Below are 20,691 nucleotides of genomic sequence, written 5' to 3' on the forward strand. Positions count from 1 at the left end.
TGACAATTTGGCATAAAGAACATTACATTGTCAATATCGATATAAATTATTGTCTTATTTATAAGTTGAAATAATGGTGGATTTGGGTGACGGAATGATGATGATATGAAAAGTTGATTTTAGCTAGGAGATTATCAATGATTGATATTTTGGTTTTGTTTTCTTAAAGATGCATTATGTAAGATTTAGACAAAGAGCTGGTCGTTCTTGCTATAATAGTTCAAAACTAGATAATGAAAAATTAATATATTGATAATATCATTCAAATCACTTTATTCTGAGCAAAGTTATAACAGTTTGAAGATGTAGCATATATTGTTTATTATCGTAGAAACAGTACTTGATACTGAGGCTAAGTCTTGATTATCCATTTTATCGCAGGTGTTTTAATCCATTTAAATCTCAGCCATCTGATGGTCTAGAGAGTTGATTATAGGCTTGTCATGCAAATAAATGTCTAAATATTGGACAACCTGCAATAGACAGATTTAGCTCTAACATAATGCATCTTTAATTAAATGTTAAATAATCACATTTAGCATGGATTAATAAGCCATGTTAAATTAAACACTGTCTTTAACATGTTTTTTTACCTTATATCTGATAGATTACATCCAAGTGAAATACAAATTAATCCTATGTTTACACGAAAACAAATTTGTAAATGAAACAGTACATGTCTTTAATCGATGGCCATCGTTACAAGGTGGTCTGAATAGTTGAAAATGAAACTTAACCTTTATCTTAACTAGACTAAACCTTTGTTAGGCCACACCAATCTAAATTTCTGTTCTTTGGAACATCTATTAAAAATCCGGCCTCCAATTTCTTGAAGAAAAAAACTAATTTAAAAACTAAAAATACTTATATAGTTGCTCTTTTCAAAAGCTTTTAGGTCCAAATATTTGAATTTTGACATTTTAACAAAACATCATAGACAAGATTTGACTGGGCTATTTAATTACTCAACGACAGACCTTACGATCCAAAGTGCACTCATTAACCATTCGCCCTTCCCCTAGCTCCCCCCCCACCCTTTAGGATTTTGAAAAAATGAAATGGGGTTTGATGTCCTACTGTTCTGCTCCGACTGGATCTTCGTTTTGCATCCCATCCGAATGACTAGACAGCTGTTCTTGCCATGCCCTCCATTCTACACCTCTGACAAGGGAAACCACGCGAGAAATCCAGATGAACTTTCTTGGTCAACACCGGGATCAAACCTGCGCCCTCCAGGCTAGCGTGCTAGCGTCTTACTCCCTTAGCCTCTGTGGCTCGAAGAACTAAAGATTGAATTGGGTTGGCCTTATAATGTGAACCCTATTATATATAATAACAATGATAGATTGACTTACAGTAGACCTAAGCGTATACTATTATTCACATAACCTACATATTTACCTGGTTAATGTACGATATCATTCTGATTGGGTTTCAAATACCAGTAAATCAAACTGTGTTGCTCCCGGCAAAAACTGGTGGTACATTATAGACAACACACAGTACAATTTTATGGCTAAACAATTACTGAGTTTAATACTATGCGACCTTTCAACAGGACACTCTTGTCTGTACCAAGCAAAGAATGAAGTGGATATGAAACCCTATTTTGAGAGAGAGAGAAAGAGAAATTTCTAGTGATCGCTTGTACACAGGGGTCTTTAACAGTGGTAGGAATCCATAGAAAACCCATGAGGTTAGGCAGATGACCCTATTCCATGTCACTTGACTAGATAACAGGCCCTAGGATCTAAAACGCATGTGTTAAACCACTCATCCGCTTCGTCCCTACACCAATGAAGACGAGTACATGGTCTTTTTAAAATTTTAATGGACTTACTATTTAATTTGAAATTCTTATAAGGAAAACAGTTTTAATGGATTTATAAAAATGATAAAACCACATCATTAGTGAATAAATGAGCAAAAATAAAACCCACTAACTAATGGAATGTGAAGAACTAGAGCCCTAGGTTAAATTTCTTGTTCACATCATTAGTTAACCGGAAATGCAAAGAAAATTAAAAAGTTATATTAAAAAAAATATGTTTATTTCCTATTGATGTTATTTTGATTAAGATTTGGTGAGGTCATAAACTGTATAGCTGAAGGCCCCCATTTTGTCTACCTCAAGAATAGATCTCTACCATAAATGTTCGCCATATCCAAAACTTAGTATACTATTTTGTTTTGCAGTTCTACTCGGTTTCACATCTGTGAACTATTCAATTTTATTAATTGGAAGCAGAATAAATACTTATCAAAATTCTCAAAGTATACTTGGTGTTTTTGACTGAAATCATCTATTTAGGAATTAGAATTTCAGTCAACTAGTTTAATGTCTGTTCTAAAGTTATACAAGAGAGCTTCGATCAAAAAAGTGCCAAGCAAAATAGGACATTGGGTCACCACAAGTATATAATATTAAGTCTTTTGATAACTTAATAGTAGTTTAATCAATTTCATTCATCAGGATTTTCCGACGTGGTTTCCTGTTGTCAGTGATGCAGGAGGGAGGAGACGAAAAACCAATATCCCATGTATACATTGGCGTGCACGTAAAAGATCCCTCGGCAGTTGGAATTCGATAAAAGAGTAGGCCAAAGTTTCCCTCATGGCACACTGTATCGGCGTATCCCTGACTTCATTAGCACAGTCGGAGCAGAACGGTAGGACGTTAAACCCCATTTCATTTAATCAATTTCAAAAGCAACCCAAAAATCTGAAATTGTGTGTGGCCCCTGCAAATTGTGAGACCCTTATAAGCTGCAATTTGTTTGTCCTCTACCTTTTAAAGAAAACAGTGGACTAGTAGATCAGGTTCATCCTGATTGATTGAAACTTTGGAACATGATAACTTTTATTTTAATTGGGTGAGAGTGATACAGTAAGTGCAGGGGGACTGCAACACACAAAATTTACACCAAAAAAAATACACGGACAAGACATCATACTCAGAAAAACACAAACAGACAAACAATTCAAAAAAAGTCAATGGATCCGTGGGCTAGCTGTAAGCGTCCAATGCACTGAACAGTCCCAGGTCTGTAGTGACACAGACTTCACTCAAATTTGAAAACAATCAGGAATACAACCCAAAGAAACCATTGTGCAATGCTAACATGAGTCATGATCTGCTATATACTACACGAAATACGAATGTAAGCATATGTAGTAAAATTCAACTATACATGTAACCACATCGGTGAAATGTGTAAAAAAGTAGTCTAAACCTAAATGCTCTAAAAACAATCAAGAAATGTTTCAGTATTCAATACATATACGGCACATGTTCCATCCGTCACAAAAAACAAAAACAAAACTGAATACAAAGAAGCAAATAGGAAATGGTGTTTCACTACATCCAAACCATCGATCATGAGCATTTTCTGCTTAGCAATTTGATTGATCATTCTTTTTAGAATGATAAATGTGGAGGTGAGAGTTATTTATTTATTTTTTTTTTTAGACATCAGCCTCACTATTGGCTTGTTTAGCTTCCGGTATGTCTAATTGCGACACTGAATTAGTATAATATGTAATTCCAATTACAAAAACCAATACAAATGAATGTACTTACACGTAGGAAAATTGACGTTTATGAAATCTATATTTAGACACCATGATTAGTCATGGTGAATCAATAATCAATTAAAAATATTATCATTCCAAATTACGCTAATTGATGTTGTGAAATCTACTGATATAAAATCACTTACAACTTTGTTTTATCACCTTTATCAAGAGAATTCCCAAATCGCACAGACTCTCAAAATTCCCTAGCAGCTTTTAATTCAGTATCCAAAACACACAGGCTCTGTAGAAGCTTTGATTCAGCATCCAGATCCCCCTAGCAGCTTTCAATTCAGTGACCAAATACTCTGATGGTCTCCGGAGATGTAGCAACTTTCAATTCAGTATCCAAATCACACAGCTAGCAGCTTAGATTCGGCATCCAAATCCCCCTAGCAGCTTTAGATTAAGCATCCAAATACTCTCATGGTCTCCTGAGATGTAGCAACTTTCAATTCAGTATCCAAATCACACAGGTAGCTGCTTAAGATTCAGCACCCAAAATCCCCCTAGCAGCTTTAGCTTCAGCATCCAAATCCTCCGATGGTCTCCAGAAATATGTTAAGGTCTGTCAAGCATGTTAAGGTATATAAAGGTGTTATTTTTATGATAGATCAAGTTATATTGACAACACCTCAACATCCTTGATTTATATATAAATCCACTGAAGCTTGTCTACTATATCTGTCCGGTCAACTGCATGTTGTTTTACACTTAATTAACTGCTGTACAGTACAACATCGTGGCTAATCAACCGTGACTGTCAGTAGTGAAATTTAGTTTCTCAGTTTATAAGAGGGAGAGAAATGGGGTTTAACACCCACTCAACACAAACTAAAGGTTCAATTTTATTTCAGTAATTCGTTTGCGAGTAGGGGTCTTTAGCAGTGGGTGGAAAACTGAAGAACCAGAGAAAACCCACAAGGTTGGACAGGCGACCCTACTCCTTGTCACAAGAATGTACCGTAATTATTATTACTTTACAAGTGTTTGACCCGACGTAGCAGGGGTATAGCCATGAACCGGAAGTAACATAAAACCGGGAGTAGTAGATCATCTCCACCAAGCCTATGTTACTCCCCAGTCCAAGCCACCCCTATACACTAAATTTAAGCCTTTCGACATCCCTAGTGTAGCCACCAACCCTGAACAGACAAGCAAACGAAACATGTAAACTTCAAATGGTGGCAAGTTAGAATTGATTTTTAGTGTAACATCTTAGTCTCCCTTTAACGTTTATTCTGGCCTGTTGGGGCTTTAAACATGTGAAAGGTCATATACAGTCATATCTTCACTGGTTCAATAGATGCATGTAGTCTAACTGACCATGAGTGTCAACAAGTTAACTGTGATATTCACAATATATGGTGTAAAGATCATCATTTAGTTTAATCTGTGTTAATTGTTAAAGATACATTATGTAAGATTTAGATAAAGAGCTGACCATTCTTGCTATAATAGCATAAATACAGATAATGTAAAATGGAAATATTAAAAAATCTCATTCAAATTACTTCATTCTTTGCCACATGCAAGTTAAATTCTAATCTAGTTAAAATCTTGAGTATCCGATGCCATCAAGAGTTGATTATGGTCTTGTTGTGTAATAAAGGTGTAATTAATAGTTTATATAACATAAAGAAACACCTGCAATAGGAAGATTTAGCTCTTGCATAATGTATGTTTAAGGGGTCCTTCCTTTCATTCTACCAGTTTATAAAAATATTTTCTTGCCTTGGGTTTCAGGCCGGATTAAAGGGGTGGCTGGCTGACTGGCTGTCCCAATATTAAAGAGTCCCACAAATTAGTATTAAAAATAGGCTCTATCTGTCAACCAACAAGAAACGTTTATAAACAGAATATTTTTGAATTAATTATCAAAATTAAATGTATGTTATATTTATGAAACTCGTCAAGTTTGTTTATGTCTTAGGGGCCGAATGGTTAGTATGTGTGCGCTGTATCATAAGATCTGTCATTGAGTCAACTGGCATGGTTTCAATTCCCCAGTTGTACTGTGACAAGGAGTAGGGTCGCCTGTCCAACATCGTGGATTTTCCCTGGGTCCTCAAGTTTCCTCCCACTGCTAAAGACCCCCTAAGTGCAAGCTAATTATTGAAATAAAATTGAACCATGTGTTAGTCCCGAAATTTCCTAGTTTATGTCAAGTGGATGTTAAACCCTCTCTCTCTCTCTCTCTCTCTCTCTCTCTCTCTTTAATATCTATGTATCTATGTCTGACAATTTTGTTTTACTGCACTTGTTTATGTTTATATGCAAAGCGCCACAGAGCAGACAAACTGAATGTTCTGTGCTCTAGAAAATGATTATTATTATTATCATTATTTATTTCTTGATCATGATATTAAAATTAATAGAAAATAATGGGTGTTTGTTTTTTACAGTGGGGTGTTTGTACATACATAAGGAGGTATAAACAATACAAGTGTTTCCTGTGGTGAAGTACCTATCTCAATAAACCCTGTATATCAAGTTTTATTGTATTTGTATATTGATATAATAAATCAACTGTGGATTATTTGAATTTAAAAACCTTGTTAGGATTATTGTGGAACATTTGTTATAAGCTTTTTTTGGTTTATCGCTCAATTTATTTCTATTGATCCAGATTAATTTTTATTTGTGCGATTTAAACAGAATGCAGGATATTTGTAATAAATAATCATATACAAAGAAAATAGGTTTTTTTATATCCCAGTAATAAATTTTCATATTTGTCGCCACCCATTACACCTGTAAAAAGACTTGTTTGGTTTATCAATCTTTTTTTTTTTATTCAATCAGATTTTAAAAAATGCAGGATATTTGTAATAAATAATCAAACACAGATAAAATAATTCTTTATACCCCAGTAATAAATTTTCATTTTGTCGCCACCCATATCCATATTTGTAAAAAAAACTTGTTTGGTTTATCGGTTATTTTTTTTATTCAAGCAGATTTTAAAAAAGGCAGGATATTTGTAATAAACAATCAAATACCGTGAAAAGGGATTTTTATACCCCAGTAATAAATTTTTATTTTGTCGCCATCATATCGCATTAAAGATACATTCTCACGAAAGTATTTATCGGGTGGTTATTTTCGATAAAAGTATGGCAAATTTGGTATATATGGAGAGTATATACAGACACTCAATCTTACTAGAAAAATACTGGATTGCCTGAAAAATGCCCATGGGGCAAGCACTGGGCAAACTGGCAACCCAACGACTTATTGTCTGCCAGCTTGACTTTAGAATGCAGTTGTTATTTCTTGATCGAATGGTTAGGCGGTTTTAGGAACATTGAGGGGTGTAAATGTATAAACGGGAGAAAAAGAAGTTCTAGAAAATCAATATAATGGACTGTAAGTAATGACAAATACATTCTGAAAAATGGACCGTCCCTCAATCAAGTAAGGTGACAAACATGGCTTCTAAAGATATAATTTTTTAAGCAAATTTTTGATAGATTAATTAGTTTGAATATGTTTTTAGTCCAAATATAAATCATCAAATCACACAGTTTTATACGTGGGAAAGTATCTTTAATTTGATAGATTTATATACTATAGATTAGTAAGAAAGAATGTTAGTTCCTTTCAGAGTTATTTCTCATCATGACGATGAACACAAGATCTTAAATATGATATGATGCAGCATATTTACCTCAACCATGACCGATTTATGGTAAATAAAAAGATTGTTATTTAGAAAATGAAAAGAAATGGGTTTTAACGTCTTATGGTTGTCCAGACCACGTAGGTCAATGAAGATGCAGTCTTTCATGTTTATAAAATTGTGCAGGAGCCATAAAAAGCTCCTAATACCTTGAATATATGCAGTTTAAAAGTAAACAAAAACTGAAAGTAGTTTATTAATCTCAATATTTAGGAGAGCGATTTAGCTGATTTGCAGGAGTCTTTAATGACTCCTTCGAAGGAAAGCCGACGTGCGTCGAGAGGAGCAGAAGAAAAAGCTGCCCTTAAACATGAAGGACTGAAGCAATGCAGTATCATGTAGTTGTGCTGTTTTAGCAGGAGTTCCTGTATTTAATGTTTAGTTTCCAACCCGTGTTAAAATTCGTTGAGAATCATTGAAAAATGTTGGGTTTATACTGTTGCGTAGTAAAAAATGGTCCATCAATTATGTGGTGGGTTTCCCAAGCAGTGTTGAGTAAACAGGTTTTTTTTTTGTTGGGGGTGGGGGGGGGCAAAATGACCTGGAATGTGTAGAGTGGATGTTAAACCCCATTTCTCTTCTTTTTTTTGTTCTTTTGTCAACTAAATAATTACAACATTTTTCATTGCTCCTGAAAAAAAGTGTCGAACATCCATATCAAGAATCTGTATTGATTTCTGATGCTTAGAGAACACACATCGACAAGCTAGATTCCCTGAAGTTGAACAATGTTACTAGTGACAAATGAATCTTTCTCTGAAAGTGTTAGAAGGGTGAAAGAATCCCTGTAACAGTGCAGGTATTTAGAATGACATAAGAATGTTCAGTACTCCTATATAAGCCATTTGATTCAAATCTACTTTAAAATATTTTTTTAAAATAATTTTAAAGTTAGCCTCAGAATTATGGACAGCGAATAGCAGAGAGAGAGAAATAGGGTTTAATGTCCACTCAACACAAACTAGGTCATTTTGGGACCAACATATGGTTCAATTTTATTTCAATAAAAGGCTAATACTGATGCCTCATTGACTTTCACTAATATTAGCGACCGAGCGTAAATATACTTTGAAAAAGACTTGGTTTATAGTAATTCTTTAATGTACACTAAGCAGAAAACAGGGGTGAACCCTTTTTTATCCCATTCAGAGACAGTAGCGACCGAGCAAAATATGCTTTGAAAAAACTAGGTTTATAGTAATTCTTTAATGTACCTTGAGTGGATGACAGAGATCAACCTTTGAGTGGATGACAGAGGTTGATCCTATTTGACCTCTTGTTTATACTGGTCTGGTAGAGAAACGGACTAACAGTGGTGTATAAAAAGAAGTAGAGGTTGACCATATTTGGCCGAATGTTTATACTGGTCAGGTACAATTGCGGGGGAGAAAGAGATTAAAGGACCTAGTAAAAAGACATATATTTTATTTATATGTTAATGTATATAGTGGTGGTGTTGTTTATTGAGGTGATGGGATGAATATTTAGATCTGTGGTAGTGTCAAGGTGATTAGTTGAATAAACAATATATCTAGATCTTCTGTGGTAGTGTCCAGGTGAGGAGTTGAATAAAACAATATATATATATCTAGATCTGTTGTAGTATTGAGGTGACAAGATGAATAAAACAACATTATATATCCAAATCTGTGGTTTCACAGTTAACTAGATTCAGTTATTGTTAGATGATATTGGCACAGTTTATACAGACACTCCCTAATCGTAAATCCCTTTATTACCTTCTGACGTGTAGTGTCAAAAGGAAAATACAACTGTCAGTTTCAAGAATAAATATATTTCTTTAAATATATGTTCATTGGGCCAAGTATATTGTCCAATTTCTGATCAAATACAACTGTCAGCTTAAACAATAATGTATACATAATGATGGTAATTTTTTTTTTAAAGACATATTTTATTCACTATAAATGAATGGGAAATTAGGGAACAGGCAAAATGCCGATGTCAGATCCCCTATCCCTGATGGTAATTTGTATTTTTCATTGCCTGGCGACTCATGCTTGTACATGTAGTGTCTCTTCTCAGATCTTTGGTAACAACTGTTGCAATGTATTTAATTAAAGTAAGATGTAAATTATAAATTAACATGGTAGATTTCAATGCCGGTCAGTCAAGAATGGTAAAGCTCTGGTTGTCTGGCAACTCATGTTTGTAGTTGTAGCATCTGACAAATCCGTTAACCACTCATGTTATGTATAGATTAAAAGTTAGATATAAAAGACTTACCCTTCAAGGTGCTTTTTAAATTGATTCATCTTCAGTATCTTTATGTTTTACTCTTTCAGTCTGTAAAAAAAAAAAAAAGTTTTTATAAGCATGCGGTGCCACAAGATTGCTAATGTAAAAGTATAAGTACTACAAGATTCCAAGTTTAGAAACTCTTGAAAAATCCTGATTTAAAAACTTTCTGCTTCATAGGTCCCAGTGATGTACTATATGATATGAATAAATTCTGTTTTATACATACAAGATTGTAACGTGTGAAAATTCTGATTTACTTACCTCGTGCTACACAGTAACTTGTTCCATACTACTTAATAAGAATAAGTTTTGTTTTATAATAAACCACAAGATTAGATTTTGAAAATGTAATATGAATAAATTTTGTTTTGTTAAGTACCACAAGATACCTAATGTATAAATACCACAATATTCCAGGTTTAGAAGCACTTTATAAATTTTGATTGACTAACCGTCTGCTACACAGATACATTTTGAGTTATTAATAACTTATGATATCAACTAACTTGTGATGGCAATCGGTGTTAATCACATTATACCGATGCTTGATTAAATCTCTTTTATAAACCTATATTTATTCAGTCTATGGAAGAATTTTTATAGCCCCCTTCAATAATACATAAGTATATTTTATATATTATATATATATAGGTCGGTGTACGTAGAATCCTTATTAACATATATATTAAGTTAAGTTAAAAAGCAGGGAGTACAGACATGGATAGTAATAAACTCTTAATATCTTTTGAATATGACCTGATCTTTTCATATGTTAGCAATCATAAAGTATAAATAATTAATGTACTAAGATTTTATTTCTTAGGTCTACCATTGAATCAAGTGGCTTGGTTACGATTAACCACTTATATGTGTTCTCTGTTTTCTAGCTAAAGACCCTACGTACAAGCAAATTATTGAAATAAAATGGAACCTTATGTTAGTGCCAAAATGGCCTAGTTTGTGTCAAGTGAAAAATTAACTCTCTCTTAGTCCAACATATAAGGGGGGTTGGACAGCCGATTGGTTAGTGCGCGTGCTAATCAATTAATGAATTGATTGATATATTTATGTATAAAAAACAGTGATATTTTGGTAAAATCCTTACCATTGTCAAAATATCCATCAAATTCTATCTTTATGACATGTGTTTGATAGACCAAATAAGGTAATGTTCTCTACCCGGTCTTTGGAGAATGGATATATTTATTCCATATTTGGGAAGGAAATTAACATCAAGGCTGGTCTCTGAAATTCAGAAATTTGGGGGTATAATATAGGGTGTTGAGTGAAATTCATCAGAGCTCACCCAGTTGTAGAAATGAACTAACCTGTAGTTTTATTTACAATCACTATGTAAAATATTTTGAACGTTCCAGTGACAAATGTCAATGTCTGAAAAATCTTTGTTAGTTTTAATTCATAATTTGATTAATTATATGTATAGGGAGAGATTTTGGTAGAAAGTAGGATTTGTGACCAAAACGTTGCAAGGTTTGAGACTCAGACTGTGTATAAATATATGTCTTGTGTCCTTGAATTAGACAGGTCTTCTCCGTATATGCCAGTCTACCCAGCTGAAAATAAGTACCTGGTAGGATACATACTAAACTTACGCTGTCTGTCTACAATTAGCTCTGCTTGAGAACAGACTTATAAGCTAGTTCATTGCCATTTTAATTCCTAAATCAACGGATTGTGGGAAGTATTTACTTCGCTTCCATTTAATAAAAAAGAAAAGATTAAGTCTTTGTCTGTTTGACAGAGTAAAACTAGTATACTCATTTTTAAATATGGTGGTCATTCAGGGCAGAGATTTATTCTCGAAGTAGTTAGTTCTGTGTGTGCAGAATGTGTGTGTATGAAGTTATAAACAAACCCTGTTGAACTCTTTTTAAGTCTTAAAGTGATCATGTGTAATCAGGTGTTACCTGTATCCTAGCGACAGGGATAGTCATTGAGCTGCACATTAAGCACAACCCTCATTGCTGGGGCAAATCTAGGATTTTTAGCATTAGGGGTCCAGACATTTCAGACCTCCATATTGAAGTGACAATTTGTGAGTACTGAAGGTATCTTCATTTTTAAACATATAAAGCTGTAGATGCCATTTCTGATTATTGCGGGACATGGACCTGGACCCATAAAATAGATCCTGAGCAAGCAGGGAGGGTTGGGGGGAGATATTAGGGTCCGTAGCCCCTGGATCCGCGCCTGTGTATAATGTGTGTATGCACATTATGAATAACCTTGACTTAAGACTTTGTTTATACCAACAAAAAACAACAATGAATAATATAACATGCTAATAATACAAGGTGAACAGAGGACACATAGCAAGTGTTAAGATGATTGTAGACAGTGGCCGATCCAGGTGGGAGGGTGGCCAGCAGCCCTACTCCTAATTAACAATTATAAAATACTCATTTATTTTACTGTTTCTGTTAACTCTAGCACACAATCTCGTCAACAATAACGTGCTCTAACCCTATTTACATCTTGCAACTACGACGAAATCCGCAGTTGGCCTTAATATTTAGACCTAACCTTGAGGTGATATAGCGGATGAAATTGAATTTGTTATAGTCCAGTCCAGAACAGTGCCAAACAACACAACGGTCACCACAATTTTCCCAAATGTTCTCGGAGGTGGACCTCAGGGTCTCACTTCTCTTTACATGACATTATGTGTAAATTTGAGCTTTGTATTGGTTGGAATGATGTAGCTAATTAAATTGAATGTTATATTCTGGTCTAGATACACGCCACGAATCCCCACCCCCCATCACCAGCCCCGATTTTTTCTATGAAACATGTAAATTTGAGCTTTTTATTGGTTAGATTGATGTAGCTGATGAAATAGTATTCTATATTTTGGCACCATGAATTTTTTAACTTATCCCGGACCTCCGCATCTTTCCTAACCAAATATCCTGTGTCTGCCCCGTTTGTAGAGATGATTGATCAAGGTATGCGCATTATCATGTTTCAAAGCAAATGGTGTATATTATCATCTTTTGATGTCCATTGTCATTTTCTTGTCGAACATGAATAATTGAATATTTTTTATTGAATCCTTGACTCGAGTTGTTGACAATTAGAAATGGTTCACTGAACAGTTGTAAAGAAGTTCTGTATTAGAGTATTACCAGTGTGCTGTTTTATTGTTTGATATTCAAGGTCGAGATACGATATTGTCATGTCATGTTTAGATATTGTCATGTTTAGACCGTTCAAATAAGAGGGAGAGAGGTGAAGAATAGTTCATTTAGGAACTAACATATGGTACAATTTTGATTCGAAACCACACCACTTTACTCAGTGACAAATCTTATGATCTACAGTACTTGACAGTATCCAACTCAAATTCAGACACCTTTTCTTTCAGGGCATTTTTTAAGGGTCTGTGGGGGTTGTCTAACTCCGAGTGCGAATTTTAAAAAAAAATTCTGGCATATCTTAGGAGAGTTGGGATGTAACACCTTGTGTGTGTTGTTTATTGCTCCAATACTTCGATATTTTTTTTATTTTTTTGCCCGTCTTCATTAGCCCAGTTTAGGAGCAGAACAGTAGGACGTTAAACCCCATTTCATTTCATTTCATTTCATTTCTATATTTTTTACAAATAATTAATGGCACAATTTTCGATAGCAGTCAGCCTTTGGCCCCACTACTATACTATATATACTTTGATACAGGCACTCGTAAAATCAAATAAACGATTAGTCAGACATTTTAATTTCACTTATCGATATATCGATGATGTTCTATCACTGAATAATCCAAAATTTAGTGATTATGTAGAATTCATATATCCTGATGAGCTCGAAATTAAAAACACTACTGACAGTGACAATTACGCTTCCTACTTTGATCTGCGTCTCGATTTTGACAATTGCCATAAACTTAGTGTGAATTGTACGATAAACGTGATGACTTTGACTTTCTGATTGTTAACTTTCCATTTATTAGTAGTAACATTCCAATATCACCAGCTTATGGAGTGTTTGTGTCTCAACTAATTCGTTACGCGAGAGCTTGTTCATTTTATTCTGATTTTTTAAGTAGATCAAGGCATTTGTCATCTAAGCTTCAACTACAGGGATACTTGCGAACTAAACTTATTAAAACCTTTAAAAAGTTTTATGGGCGTCATATTGACTTGATTGGTAAATATAACATGTCTCTCTCGGCTATTATTCTAGATATATTTAATTGACGCGTATACAATCTCCCTGATAATGTCTGTCTACTACATCATTAACACTGTTCATCACGTGCATTTTGCATACCGATAGTTCATTGGCCAATCACGCTATTTTACCGAGGTTTCGACTAATAGTTTGGATGCAGCTATGGCGGGTGTGGCGCCAGGCAGGGTAAGCTTACATTCTTCCAGACACCTGTTACCACTGTTTGTCGTGTATTTTGTACACGGTGAACAGTCCATATGCTGATTACACTATTTTGCCTTATTACACTATTTTGCCTATATCGTTTTTTTAGGACTTCAAATTTTGTCTAATGGTTTGGATTGTTCGTACTTGGTTTTATTTTATTTATAGATATTTATTTATTTTTTACCTGCTATATATTTACGTAGTTAAATTATATTGTATATTATATTTATTCGCTCTCTTGTTTAGAATTGCAATGATTGTAACAATGTCTAATCCTTTTGATCTGTTGAAACTAAAACTATGGCTCTGGTTTAAATACCATTAAAAATGCATTATGTAGGATTTCTATAAAGAGCTGGCAGTATAGATAATGAAAAGGGAATATACTGAAAATTTCAGTCAAATTATTTCATTCTGATCAGACTTATGGCAGTTTAAAGAATAGTGTAGTCTTGATTATCATTGCTACCGTTGTTACGATAATAAACAAAGTCTTGATCAGGTTTGAATCCATTGAAAATCTCAACCATCTGATGGTCTAGAAAGTTGATTATGAACTTGGCATGTGAATTAATGTCTAATTAATGATTTAAATAACATTTGAGGTCAGACGAAAGATCTGCAATGGGCAGTTTTTAGCTCTTATATAATGCATCTTTAACATTGACTGAGAAATAAACAAAGAATGAGAAATTGTTTCCCAAATTGATGACACTCATTGTTTACACATACCCAGTAATAAACACAGGATTTATTGAAGAGTAACACAACACATAGTTTCTGCTTCATAGATTTTGGAAATTAAACTTTGCGCTGGATTATTCAATGAAAGCATTGTACTACGAAATAAAAACAACTTGAATAAATAGACAAAGGGTTTTTATATGGAGTTAGAATACATGCTTCAAGACGTAATAAGGTTTTTACACCATATGAAAAAAAGTTCAGGCGGAAGAATTTAAGGTGACATTATTACTTTCACCTGAGAAAAAATGATATTTGAGAGAAAATGGGATTTAATGTTCCTTCTCCACAAACTAGGTCGTTTTGGAACTAACATATGGTGAAATTTAGGTCATTCTGGAACTAACACATGGTGAAATTTAGGTCATTCTGGGACTAACACATGGTGAAATTTAGGTCATTCTTGAACTAACACATGGTGAAATTTAGGTCATTCTGGGACTAACACATGGTGCAATTTTATTTTAACAATTTGCTTGCATATAGGGGTCTTTAATAGTGAGGGAAACTGGAGGACCCAGAGTAAAACTAGGAGGTTGGGCAGGTGACCTTACTCCTTGTCAGGTAAAAGCTTGAGATCGAAAGCACATCACTTGATTCAAATGACAGACTTTATTCTACCATTCAACCACCCATAAGTAAAAAAGGAAGTAGTGGTCTGATTGACATCATCAATGATGTCACAGATATAAGGATGATAAGGAAAAGGAATAAGGAAAGGAGAAACAGATATTTGTAATGACCATCAATCACCCAACCCCCCCTTAATATTTTCACCGCAAAGATTATGTAGATGGTAAAAGGAATAGTTACATTCCCAATCTTTTCAATGGTTGTTAAATAGGATTTTTAAATATTGTCTACTTGCACTTTTTGCACATCGTATATAAATAATGTAAATTTATTCTACATGTCTCAATGACATCTCATCGAAATAGTTGTCTAAAAGGACAATATTGGGGTCAGCCATTATCAAATATTTGATAGAACTGGTTAATAAACATGCTACGGTAGATGCGTAATGAAGATTTGAAGAAACAGAATTGACGAAAGCCAAAGTAAAACACAAGTTATCATATTTCTATCTGTTATCACTTGTTACTTCAGTCAGTTATAGAAGGATAACTTGTGTTTCCCTTTTGCTTTCGTCAATTCTGTTTCTTCAAACCTTCATTACGCATCTACTGTAGCAATGATTTCTGTGTTGAAATTATATTTGGAAGGTGTTTAACCAAATCTATCACATACTTGATAATGGCTGACACCAATATTGTCCTTTAAGAATAAACAAATCTATATAATTCTACAGTAGCAATATTATTATTGATTTATATAAAAATCAACCATCTCCAGTCTTTACATGAAGTAAAAACATGTTATATTATATATAGTCATCTACAAATTTATTGACTCATACAAACATCCGCATCTATCAAATATGTATGAAAACTCTTATTTCTTAAAGTCGTAGGCTACCAACCAATGTTATTGACCGACAACAAAGGACATTATTTAAGAAAATTGGATTAGTTGAGTTAAATTGTCAGAATTTCTAAATTAATATCCGTCTTCGATAATTAATATCCATCTTCAACAATCCATCTTCGACAATTAATATCCATCTTCGACAATTGATATAATTAAAGACCTCAGATTAATGCAACTTGCAAGTTTAACATTAAAGATAAGTATAAGCCAATGTTAATTTATTGCTGTTTATTTATTCCCAGAAGCTGATCAAAATATTATTAATTCTTAAGAATAGAAACATTTATAGAATTCTTAAAAGTTCTTAACATTTAAACTAAAAAATGATTTACCTTTATGTTAATAAGCCAATGTTAATTTTTTTCTCGAGTTAAGATTTTTGATTAATCTTTATGGAATTCTTAAAATTTCAACAGAAAAAATAAAAACAATCTGATCTGTTATGTTAAAGCCAATCTGGTTCTTTATTTTTCTGAGTTAAAGATATTTTGATGAATTATTTCAATTCTTTAAATGACATCTAGAAACACGGTTAACTATTCATAACAAAACACAACACAAGGTATAGATGGATGTAACTACTTCTCTATTATTTAATAATTATTTCAGCATTAAAAATAAAAACAGTCTTATCAGTTATATGTTTCAGTCAATCTGGTTACTTTTGCCCCGAGTTCAGATATTTTACTAATCATTCATCTATTTCAGATTAATTTGATCACTTTTTGTAGAATTCTTAAAAATAAAAACCATCTTACCTGTTTTATGTTTCAGTCAATGTTTTTATTTATTCCTGTAGTTAAGAGATTTGAAGAATCATAAATCTATTTACAGATAAATGATGTAAACTCTAACACACTGGACTTGTCATCGTCACAGATTGAAGCAACTGTTTATTGTTAGATGTCTCCTACTTTAGTTTACACTCAACACAGCCAACCAATCAACTTAAATAGATCAACTTTACCTTCCATTGACTCTATTGTCACTGGTCACATACCGTGGTTTCACGTCACTCCTACACACAGGTATATACATATACTCTTACATGATCACTCAGTACATGTCTGCCAGTGTGTGTTTTGAAAGAAAGGATGGAATTTCATTATACAGGGGAACTCTCATACCCTTTCAGACAAGATACCTAGCAGTGGGTGTTCTGAAAGAAAGGGTGGGATTCCATTATACATCTGAACACTTTCCTTCTTCGGACAAGACACTTAGCAGCTGGTTTGTTCTGATGGAAAGAATGTAATTCCATTATATAGCGGAACTCTCTTTTCCTTTAGACAAGATATCTAACAATGGGTGTTCTGAATGAAAGGGTGGAATTGTATTCTGAAATGGAAGACTCTATCTCCATGTTCTTCAGACCAGAGACTTAGCTGTGGGTGTTCTGAAGAAAAAACAAAGGAATTTTATTATACAGCGAAACACTCTCCCCATCAGACAAGACACCTAGAAATGAGTGTTCTGAAAGAAAGGATGAAGTTTTATTATATAGCAAAACACTCCCTCTTCAGAGAAGATCCATAGCAATTACAGCAATTTGTGGGACTTAACCGTAAACATAGAAAAAAATAAAATTATGATTTTTCAGAAATGCTGGTAAAAGAGAAAACAAAATTTGGTATTGAAAAAATAATGTTTTGGAAACTGTCTATGATTTTAACTACCTAGGTATACTTTAAATTATAATGGTAGATTTAATATTATGCAGGAACGCATAGCAGACCAAGGGCAAAAAGTACTTTATAGCTTATGAAATACATGTAATAAAAATCATTCCAACACTGAAACAAATTTATCTGTCTTCAATACATACATCAAAGGTATTCCAAATTACAGTTCCGAGATTTGGGGTATACATTCGGCTAGCGAAATTCAAAAATTACATTTATTCTTTTGTAAAAAAATACTTGTCGTACGAAAAACAGCTTGTAGTAAGTATGATTTATAATGAACACGGTAGATACCCTTTAATTATAAATGGAAAAAGTTGGTTTTTTAAATATTGAATACTGATAATATATATTCTAAACTCCCGTTATATGACAATACGATTTTAAATAATGACAGCTGGATTAAATTTATTAAAACAGATTTAGACATAATAGATCTTAGATATATATCTCTTTTAAATAAAGTTAAAAATGGTATGTCTCAAATTATAAATTATAGCAGAATATCTTCGCTCAAGAAAATAATGAAAAAATGAAATCATCTACCAAAGGTATAATTTACCAACATTTAATTAACAATTTTACGGTACAAAGCTATTAACAAAAACCTGTTATATCTTCTTCCCTTAAAACTATTAGCAAATTCTGATTATCTGCGCATAATTTGATACAATAAAATAGACACACTGATCAGCAGTGAATATTCGCTAGGCCGCTACAATCACTGATAAGGATGACATCAATGCGACTTAATGAGTCTCAAATATTAACTTTTTTCCACCGACAAATTAAATTCTAAAACATTTTTTTGATGTTTTAGAAAAATAAATAAAGACATTTGACTTAGTTGTAGGTAAAAATTATTTCCTATTTAGTGTAAATGGGTATTAAAATGACTAAAAGGCAGCATTCTGCCCGAAGCAGTAACGTCTTATGTAAACAATGCACGCGCCATTCATCCAATGATTGATGTCGCGTGCTGTGACGGCACGTTTTGAAGGCAGTCATCTTTTACAGAGATATTAGAAGACTTTCGTAATTCTCTGTGAAACAGATTGTAAAATAGAACATAATGAAAAAAGTGCACACTATGTAACCTAAACGATATAGAAGATGAATTTCATGAATTTATTTTAAGATGTTCTTGTTATAATGAATTGTGTGATCAATTCATCAAACCCTACTTTTTATGAGAGAGAGAGAAATGGGGTTTAACGTCCACTCGACACAAACTAGGTCATTTCGGGACTAACATATGGTTTAATTTTATTTACATAATACGCTTGCGCGTAGGGGTCTTTAGTAGTGGGAGGAAACCGGAGGACCCGGAGAAAACCCACGAGGTTGGACAGGCGACCCTACTCCTTGCCACGTACAACCGGGGATTCGAAACCTCACCAGTCGACTCAATGACAGACTTTATGATACAGCGCGCGCACGCTAACCATTCAGCCATCCAACCCCCCCTACTTTTTATGAAAACTGAATATGTACAAATTAATTCAATTATAAGGTACGACTTCAACTGTAGCACCATAGGTCTTTTGTCTGACGTGAAGAGCGGACTAGGAAACCGGTCGCCACATCCTACATACGACCCATGCATCTTTTCTTACTACATATTTCTGTAGCCTCGTGATCGTCTAGAATTTGTCTCTAGCTGTCTTTACTTCTGCTTCACGTTGTGTATTTACTTCTTACAGTTTCTTAAGACGTTTGTCTTACCAGGAATAACAATGCAACAGTTCGCTTCTACATTTTATATAGCATAGCCGAATACATATGGATACAAGCATAATAAATAACAATACTAGCTAAAACCATTTCTCAACCCTAGCCAGCCTCGCGGCTGTCTAGGAACTCAGATGGAGCCTTTCTGAAATCTAATGGAAGTCTGACTTGAAAGGTTCAAATAGATATCTTATATAGCACCCACGTTTATCACGCATAAATAAGCGTGTTCATGGCCCTGAACCTGTGCAATTAACGATATGATTGGTTACTTTAAGCTAAATGATGCAATTAGAATAATTCCACTCACGTGTAATCTCGGGGTATTTTATAGACACATGTTATGGCTAAATAACTCTTTTTTATATAACAATATGTCATTTATACCATAAGCTGATTTAGTACACACTACATATGTGAATATGTTTGAAATTACTAACTTGCCAAAGATATTAATTAATGAAATATAAAGCTGTCTTATTTCTCTATTCCTTATCTATAAATTTAAAAACAATGTTGCAACGATAGTGCTACACAACATCAGAACTACAGAACTAATCTAAATTTCTCACTTCTGCAGATAAGAAAATACCCACTCTATTAAATAATAGTAGTGTGTGTTCTGAAAGAAAGGATGGGAACACATTATACAGAAGGCCTGCTTCAGACAATACCTAGCAGTGGGTGTTCTGAAGAAACAATGGAATTGCAATATACAACGGAAAACTCTCCCCCTTCAGACAAGACAGCAATTGGTGTTCTGAAAGAAAGGGTGGAATTTCATTATATGGTGGAACACTCTCTCTGCCCTTCAGACAAGCAGTGGGTGTTCTGAAAGAAAGAGTGGATTTCATTATATGGGGAACACTCTCTCCCCCCCCCCCCCCACACCTTCAGACAAGACACATAGCAATGGGTGATCTGAAGGAAGTATTGAATTTCATTATACAGCAATACACTCTCCCCCCCCCCCCCCCTTTCCCTAAACATCGAAACTGATAAGGCACTAATAGTGGGGTGATCTGAAAGGATGGAAATTCATTAAAAGTGAATCACAGTTTTTTCTCCTACTACTGAAGATTTTATTGTTATTTTATCTTGTATTTGAAATTTCATCATCTATCTATTGTTT

This window comes from Patella vulgata, chromosome 1, assembly GCF_932274485.2.
Source record: "Patella vulgata chromosome 1, xgPatVulg1.2, whole genome shotgun sequence".
Lineage (NCBI taxonomy): Eukaryota > Metazoa > Mollusca > Gastropoda > Patellidae > Patella > Patella vulgata.